The sequence below is a fragment of the Rattus norvegicus genome, chromosome 10 (genome assembly GCF_036323735.1).
Source record: "Rattus norvegicus strain BN/NHsdMcwi chromosome 10, GRCr8, whole genome shotgun sequence".
NCBI lineage: Eukaryota > Metazoa > Chordata > Mammalia > Rodentia > Muridae > Rattus > Rattus norvegicus.
In genome coordinates this window covers 56,980,570-56,989,238 of record NC_086028.1, presented here as the reverse complement: position 1 = coordinate 56,989,238, position 8,669 = coordinate 56,980,570, and the positions used below count along the sequence as shown (strand labels likewise).

At 45.9% G+C, this 8,669-nt stretch overlaps 1 non-coding gene across 1 annotated transcript; it reads left to right on the top strand.

Moving 5' to 3' along the window:
- Positions 1-8,210: 8,210 nt before the first annotated feature.
- LOC120095446 (small nucleolar RNA SNORA17) lies at positions 8,211-8,342 on the top strand. Its single transcript, XR_005490918.1, has one exon. It is a non-coding gene; the product is annotated as a small nucleolar RNA SNORA17 (small nucleolar RNA).
- Positions 8,343-8,669: the final 327 nt, after the last annotated feature.

Sequence of the window (8,669 nt, the reverse complement as noted above, 5' to 3'; positions counted from 1 at the left end):
GGTGTCATGTGAACTTCAAGATGAAAGGAGTCACAATGCTTTGCTACCAAACTGAGAATCAAACTGTTGGCAAAGTGATCCCAGAGGAGTAAGGTTAATTGACAGACATGGCAAGGTGCAGGTGACATGTGTGTCCTGTCATGAAGAGGGGTTGAGGAATAGTGAGAAGGTGAGGTGTGGCGTGTGAGTGCCTGGGCTAAGGAATTTTAGACACGATGCACACAAGTGTGAGCGTTGTCTTGGAGTTGGCCTTGTCCTGGGAGGAAGGTTCTGTGGTGTGGCCATGAGCATTTGTCTGTGGGCACCAGAGAGAACACGAGATGTCATCTCACTCGTGTGGAATTCCAGATGACCTGTAGTAACCTGTAGTAAGGGAAAGCAGAGGTGCAGGCGTGTGAGTGTGGGCCGGAGTGAGAGACGAGCAGGGAGCCCAAGGAAGCCTGGGGTGCAGGATGTTCTCCGAGTCCTGAGTACGAAGATGGCTATGTGGGCACACAGATCTAAACTCATCAAATGGATATCGCGAAAGTGGGAGGCTTAGTGCAAGACAACACATCTCAAACACGGTTAAACCAGGAAGCAAGATGCACCCCTTCACACTCACCAAGGTCATTCTCAGCTTAGCTCTCTTTCTGACCAGCTAGAATGGCTTTGGGTAAGTTTTCAAAAAGACCTCTGGCCATCAGTTTCTTCATCTGTGGGAATAACAGTCTGCTCACCTCATCATAGTTCTTCACAGTTCAGCAAATGAATAAAGTGGGGTATGAACATGCAAATCCTTCCAGCAGCACCCAGCACATTTTCAGGCCCCTGTGATGACGGCCCCAGCCATGACGGTCAGTGGAGAGGCTGGGGTGTTTCTGCACACAGGAGTGCAGCGTGTGGATCCATGTGTCTGCATGCCAGAGAGGGATCAAGATGCTGTGGACTCAGGCTGGATGCACATCCCAAGTTCAGCCATGGATCCTCTCTCATTCAGCCACGAGTCCTCCCTCATCCCGCCATTCATACGGCCTCCTCCTCCGCCCTGGCAGATGGCGTGGCTATTGATTTTTTTTTTTGTAACAGTTACTAAACTGCTGCATTTACGGACTCATTTCGTCTTTTATCATATCCAATAACACAGTGCATTTTGGAAATCACATTGCCTCGGTTCCTCCATGGCTTCTGCAAATCAAATTTATTTTACCATTGAAAATGTCAGAAGGATTCAGCTGCAGGAAATCTGCACTGTTCTGGGGAGGCAGGACTCCGAAGCTGCCTCTCGGGCTGCATGAAAGAAGCTGGAGATGCTCCTGTGAGTGGACTCTGCTTTGCCCATGCGAATTTCCCAACTGGAGGGAGGCATGGGAGAGCATAGAGTTTACAGGTCTCTGGATGGACTTGTACAAACGCAGAGCATCATGGGAAGATCTGGGGGTCAGCAGAGCTTCTAAGAAAAGCTCATCTTCTCTTCATATGAAGACACTGATGTAGTGAGTGAGGTTTGCCTGGAAGCCTGGGTAAATGGTGAATTGGAGTAGAGTCAGCTCAGACCAGAGGCAGGGTGGGGGTAGGGAACCAAGGACAAAGCAGGAACAAGAATGTTCCAGAATGATTTGGTAAGGTGGAAGGGAGAACTGCAGGCAACTCACGAAAGCTGGGAGGAGAATTAGCCCCTCCCAGGGATGAGTTCCCTTACTGGCTGTCCGATGCAGAGTGGTAAGTCCCAGGTACACACAAACCACAAAATGGGAATCAACAACCAGGTGTGGTGGCACACATCTTTAATCCCAGCACTTGGGAGGCAGGGCCAGAAAGGTCTACCTGAGCTCCAGGACAGCCTTGTCTACATAGTGAGTTCCAGGACATCCAGGGCTCTGTAGAGAGTCCCTGCCCCCCCCCATGGACCCAGTAGGATGTATTTATACATATTTATGTACACACATATGCATATGTACATATATATGTAACAATAATAGCACACATATACATATATACGTATATATACAACAATAATAAAAGGAAAAGAGGCTATCAACTTTATGGGGAAGAGGAAGCATTACAGGGAAGGCAGCTGGGAGGGGCTAGAGGGAAGAAAGGAAGGGCAAGAATGATGTAATTCAATTTCAATTAAAAACATCCTTTTATTTGGAGTTGGAGAGATGGCTCAGTGGTTAAGAGTGTGCCTTGTTCTTGCAGAGGATCTGAGTTTGGTTCCCTTGCCCACATCAGGTGACTCACAACCGACTAACTCTAGCTCCAAGGGATCTGATGCCCTCTGCTGGCTTCCTAGACACCCGTGTTCATGTGCACAAACCCACATAGACATACACATAATTAAAATAAAAGAAAACAAACCTTGATAAAAGAATGAAGTTGAGGCTTGACCTAGGGCAGGTATCTTTGTAGGCTGTAGGAACTGGTGCTAGACCGGCTGAAGACTAGAGAGGGGGATTTTGTACATTCATTCTCTGGTGTCCCTCTGCTGCATTCACAAGTGTCCTGCAGAGTCAACTGAAGGGAAGAGCATACCATTGACCTTGTCAGGAGACCAGAATTGATACCCACAAAATCACCTAGAAGGAGGACAGCTTCTCTCGCTGTCTGTTCTCATTCTCCACTCTCATCTTCTCTAGCCACAGACTGACTCTCCTTGTGACTAAATAGTGGTCATCAGGAAGAATGGCTTCCTTCCTCTCATTTTATTTACATAGTCTCTATGCCTGCCAGCAGCTAAGACATCAGCATTGGCCACTTGCAACCACAGACTCCTGGTAGTGGGAAATGGTTGGTGAATTTGGGTCAGCTGCCCTCTTCCTACAGCTAGCTGAGACATTGACCAATACTGGTATAGAATAACTCCACGGCCCCTGAGTAGGTACAGGTGGTGAGAGAGGGGGATGAGCTCCTGGATCCTGAGTCCCAGGTGGTGAGTAACTATTCGAGGCTATTGTGAAGCTCTTTTCTCTAAATGGAAACACTCCCTCCCAGAAGGACCGGCGGAACTTCCTAAGCTATGAGGCTTGGGAAAGCTAAGAAGTTATCTGATTCCTAAGTCTCCATCTTGAGCTTACATATGCAGCAAACACTTGCTGGGCAATGGGAGAGACTCTTCGGTGGAGATGCCTACAAGTTTTGCAGGGAGCTCCAAGGACGGCTTCAGGGATGCAGCTCTCAGCAGTCATCACGTTGCTAGCGTGAGCCTTTTGGTGATGCTCCTGTCGATAATGTGAGCAAACCCACTGATTCAGTAAGCTAGACTTAGGTGGAACCATTTTTTTGTTTTGGTGTGTCGTTCATTTCCTATTTGCATTAAATAGAATTTGTTATATCTTCCCAGAAAAAGTCACACGAACGGGACAAATCTGGTGACTCTTAAGTCCGAGTGGAGCGATAAATATGAGATAATTTTTAGGAATACCTTCTTCTGCTGTTATGAAATGATCAGTGAGAGTTGCAGCATTGGTAGCCTGTTCTCCAAAGAGACCGACCTCCTGTTTGGTATTTCTGGGGGTGAGGACTTCCTCACTATCGTTCATGACACTAATGGTAAGTTCCCTTGGCGATGGCGAAGCAGAGATGTTCAGCCGTTCTCTTCCCTCCTCACAGAGTCACCCAGAACTTCACATTTATTTATTCGGCAAACATTGACAGAGTTCTGAAGGGAGCAGCGTTGATTTGTGGGGCAGGTGCACTGAGATAAACGAATGTGCTCTCGGAGGGATTTTTCTAGTTCAAGACACAGATGTGCAAATGCTAAGACAAATGACATCTGGAGGGACATCAGTCAGCATTATCCATTTCCAAGACACAGGGATGAACTTTGGGTAAAGTTAAGGGGGAAAAAGGAACCATTCGGAAGGGTATGGAATAGGTTATTCGGATTGAAGGCTAATCAGTAGCACAGGCTTTGGGACACACAGGGCAGTGAGGCACTCCAAGGATGCAGTGAGCAGTAGAGAATGGACAACATTTCATGGCTCCAGGTTCAGGAACAACAGTATCTGTAGTCACTGACCCTTTGGCTCTCTAGCTGACAACCAAAGGCCCTGCGGGTGAGCCTAATTTGAGCCTAATTTGAATTATCCCCTGGCTTTTCCAATTCTTAGCTGATGATACCATCATGGCAAAACCACCAGGAAAGGGATAGAAAACCCACAAAACCTGAAGCCTATGTTCAGAGCTGAGGCTAGGTAGAGAGATGCTGGGTGGGACTGACTGAGACCAATGGCTGGCCTCAGGACTTACCATTCTTTTGTATTCAATGAAGGTTTTAGGAGGATTCATGATCACCTCGAAGAAAGGCTACATATGTCACATTCCCCGAAGCAAGGCACACTGTATCTCCATTCAACAGCCACTGTAATTGAAGTGGGAGTGTCGTGTGGAATTTCCCAGAAAATTTCCCTTAAGAAGAGCAATATTGCCTCTCCTGTCAGGAATCAATGAGCCAATGCACGGATGGTTCTCAAAAGATGGAGTCCAAATGGCTGATGAACACATGGAAAAATGTTCAATGGCCTTAGGCATCAAGAGAGTATAACTTAAAAATACATTGTGATTTCATCTCACCCCAGTTAGAATGGCTGTCATAGACAAAGGAAAAAAAAAAACCACACCAAACATCAACAAATGCTGGGGAGAAAGTGGCAAAAAGGGAACTTTTATGCACTTCTCATAGGAATGTAAATTATCCAAGATGCTATAGAAATCAGTGTGAAGGTTTGCCAACAAACTCAAGTAGACCTATCAGATGACTGAGGTATGAGGTGTACCACTCCTGGGGATATTACAGAAGGATTGTGCATCAACATACCACCGACAGAGATATCTGCATCTGTTGTTTTTTTGCAACACTATTCACAATAGCCCAACTGTAGAATTGTCCTTGGTGACATTCAATGAATGGATGAAGAAAATGGGGTGTATGCACATGAGGTTGTATTCAGCTCTAAAGGAGACTGATGTCTCCAACTGGAGATCATCACCTTGAACAAAATAAGTCAGACAAGGTAGACAAATGCCACCCATCCTCTCTCATTTGTGGATCCCGGAGTTTATAAAGGGAACATCACTTCTGTATGTGTGAATGAGGGTAGAAGTGAAACTGGGGACAAAGAAGACTGGTAAGGAGGAGTGGGGGAGAAAAGGGAAGACATGGTGGTGACTATGATCAAGGCACATGGCACAGTTATAAGCGTCCGTGTTTGTGACAATCACTACCATGCACAATAAATATATGCCAACAAAAGGGAGCAATGTTTGTTTCCCTGCCTGTCTCTGCCCACACTGACCTGCTATTTAGGAGGTAACTGCACATGTTCTAGCACAATCTTACACCAAGAAGACGAGAACCACATCTCGGGTCCAACTGCAGACAACAGTCGAAGAAGTAATCTGGATTTCACAGGATATACCATTTCTGGAGAGGCACGAAGGCTGTTTGGGGGATTCTTACTTGCAAAAGAACCAACTCTTAAGTAATATGCAGGAGAACCCATCAAATACCTATCAGCAGTTGTTACAATTCGAGGTTGGAATCAGGAAGACGACGTAACGGACCACCTGGGAGCAGTAGACCAGCTCATCTGTCCTGGAAGGCCCCGAATCCATTCTGTGCTTGTTTTCTGTTCTTCAGCCTTGGCCCTTGGTCTCCATCAGCCTCTTTCAGAGTTGTAAAAAGATGGCATCTAGTCTGAGAACCTAGCGTCACCATGCTCCATGGCCTGAGCACTCAAGGCCAGCCTCTGGTAGGTTCCTACGAATGCAGTTTTAGCTCAGTGCCTCCTCTTCTTGGATGAAGTGGGTGACTAACTCCATGTCTGCCAGGGTGATCCTGTTTCCACCATGATGGAAACTAGTTGTTGTAAGGTGTTCTTAGAGGAAAAGGAGAGACTTGGAGTGTCTGCCAGGAATGTCCTATTGTAACTGGCCCTGTTCATGGTCTGTGTTGTCACCAGAAACCTTGAGGAAGTCCATAATCCAAGTTCCCGCTGACTGTAAAGAGCAAGGACGCTACTTTGGCAGTGACATTGATGACCGAAGCTGCACAACAACAGCTGAAAAGGGAAACCATCAGAGGGAACTCTTAAAAATTGTGATAGGATGCTGAAGCGTAGCTTCCCACGATTGATGGCTTCCAGTAGGGGAAAGGGTAGAGGAGGACTCAGTTTTCTTTAGGTCACAGGTCACTGGGAGTTTAACCATGCTCCAGTGAGTATATGGACAACACAGATTGGACTTGTTGTTGTTGCTGTTGTTTTGTTGGGGGGGTCATAGTTGGGGGACATACATGGAAGGAATGGGAAATGAATGTGATTGGGGTATATAAGGTGAAATTCCCAAAGAATCAATAAACATGTTATTTAAAAAAAAAAATCAGTGATAGCCATGACAGAGTCTTTAAGAGATTCTCAAAACTCCCCTCTGAAACTTCATGAGCCTGGCCGCAATCTCGTGCGTTGTTCTCAGCGATGTCTTCTAGCCCTACAGGTCATCATTAACTTCTAAACACGTAGCAGCCTTCTGGCCCCAAGTTCAAAGACTACCACGATCTTTCCAAAAGTATATGATCAAATATGTCACAACAATATGTCATGAGCTGTACCAATTACTATGTTAGTTTGGGTTCTTAGAGCTGTGATAAAAGGAAAGCCATGACCAGAAGCAATTGGGGGGGAGGGGGAGCCATTTATCTGATCTTTTAAATCTCAGGTCATCCATCATTAAGAGACGCCAGGGCAAGAACTCAAGATAGGAGCCTGGAAGCAGGAACTGGTGCAGAGGCTGTGGACGCGTGCCGATTACTGGCTTGCCCCTCATGGTCATGGTTTGATCAGCCTGTTCTCTTAAAGAGCCCAGGACCACAAGCCATGGGTGGCACTGCTGACATTGATCTGGGTCCTCCTACATCAACCAATAACTGAGAAAGTGTATCACAAGCTCGCCCACAATGTAGTGGGAGAATTTTCTCAACTGAGTTCCTCTTTCCAGATAACGTTAGCTTGTGTCAAGCTGACAAAGCAAAAAAGAACACAACCCCAGAGGCAAAATAAAACAACAATTATAAAAACCAACCAAGACATGCATGAGAACCTGCCTGGAAAAAAGCTTGATTATCTGTACATATAAAAATTTATTTGAACCATAGAACTGGAGAAGATATTTGGGGAAATGGTCTAGGTACAGACCACAGAAGAGGTTTCATACATTCAGAAGAATCCTCATTTCTGACATTTTGTCTCTGTCCCTGTCTCTCTGTCTCTCTGTCTCTGTCTCTCTCCTACCCTGGCACACAATAAAATTAGTTGTCAACAGCAAAGAGATGGTTTAAGCTTTAGCTTGGAAACTAAAACGTGCACTTTCTAAATTACCCATGGGTTAAAGGAAAAAAAAAACACAGCAGAAGTGAACAAAAACGTGTGTTGAAAATTATGAAAGCGCCACACACCAGGCTTGTCTGATGGAGTAATTTATAGTCCAGAATGAAGTTATTAGGGAATTAGAACAGCTGCATCTAACCCACAGCCCAAGCAATCAACTCAACAATCTTAAAGAGAAAAGGAAACTAGGAAGAATAAAATAATAAAGATAATGAGGACAACCAGCACAGAGCAGAACAAATAGCAGCACATAAAACATAAAAGGAACTCAGCAACGAAGGCAGGGTGAGCTGCTTCCAAGGCTCTGTTTTAGCAAACCTCCATAAGATGGCCCAGAAGAGGAGGTGAAAGAGATTATTAAACCATACGCAGAAAAAGAAATCCTACAGGGAGACCAGATATGACCCAGCAGCTATAAATGCCACATGCTAATCTGTCTGCAAACCTGGAGAGTGTCTCTTAGATTCTACTTGGGACTCCGTCAGCCCCTGGCACAGGACTCTGGTCACATACCATGGAGTTGCGAAGAGGTTGCCAAACTGACTTCACAGTCTGGACAAGAGCAGTCTCTTTTTATCTTGGAATCTCTTGCTCAATCACGAGAAAACGGAATCAACTAAGTAGAATTTGTTTCCATGTGATCTACAAAGCCAGGGAGTGTGATTAGAAAAGGCGAGACCAGAAATCAGGGACAAACAATGGTCAGATTGCAAAACAAGAGATCAGTAGATGAAGACGGTAGGGATGGGAAGTCACTGCTGGGGGATAATACCTGCCTAGGTAAAAGGTCAGTATAAGTGTCATTGATCACCTTTATGACTGTGTGCCTCCCAGTAATTTAACCATCCTGCCCCTAGAAGCATTGCAGGTGTGACTGCTATATCATGTGTGTGTCAGTAGGTGGCAGAGCGGAGAGAGGTTATGTCTATACTCACTATTCTGACCTACAAACATCTGAATGAATAATTGCCTAACATTCCCCGAAAAAAGCTAGCATGAGACAACCACCAATCTGATGCCAGGGTCCCAGACAGGGAGCTAGACTAAGGTGACCTCCAGTCAGGTGCCAGTTAGGTCCAGATGGGCTCCCAGGATGGGGAGTTAGCTGGGAGCTAGAAAAACCCTACCTGGGACTATGGGTCCTGGGCAGGAGTGAGCCAGATAGATGACCCTGGCAGGGGAACATTCAGGCAGGCTGTGCAAGGAGGGAGCCAGAGATGATCACCAGCCTGGACAGGGAGCTATGCTGAGATGACAACCAGTCCAACACACGCAGGCCTGAGGGCACAGACCATGAACAAGATG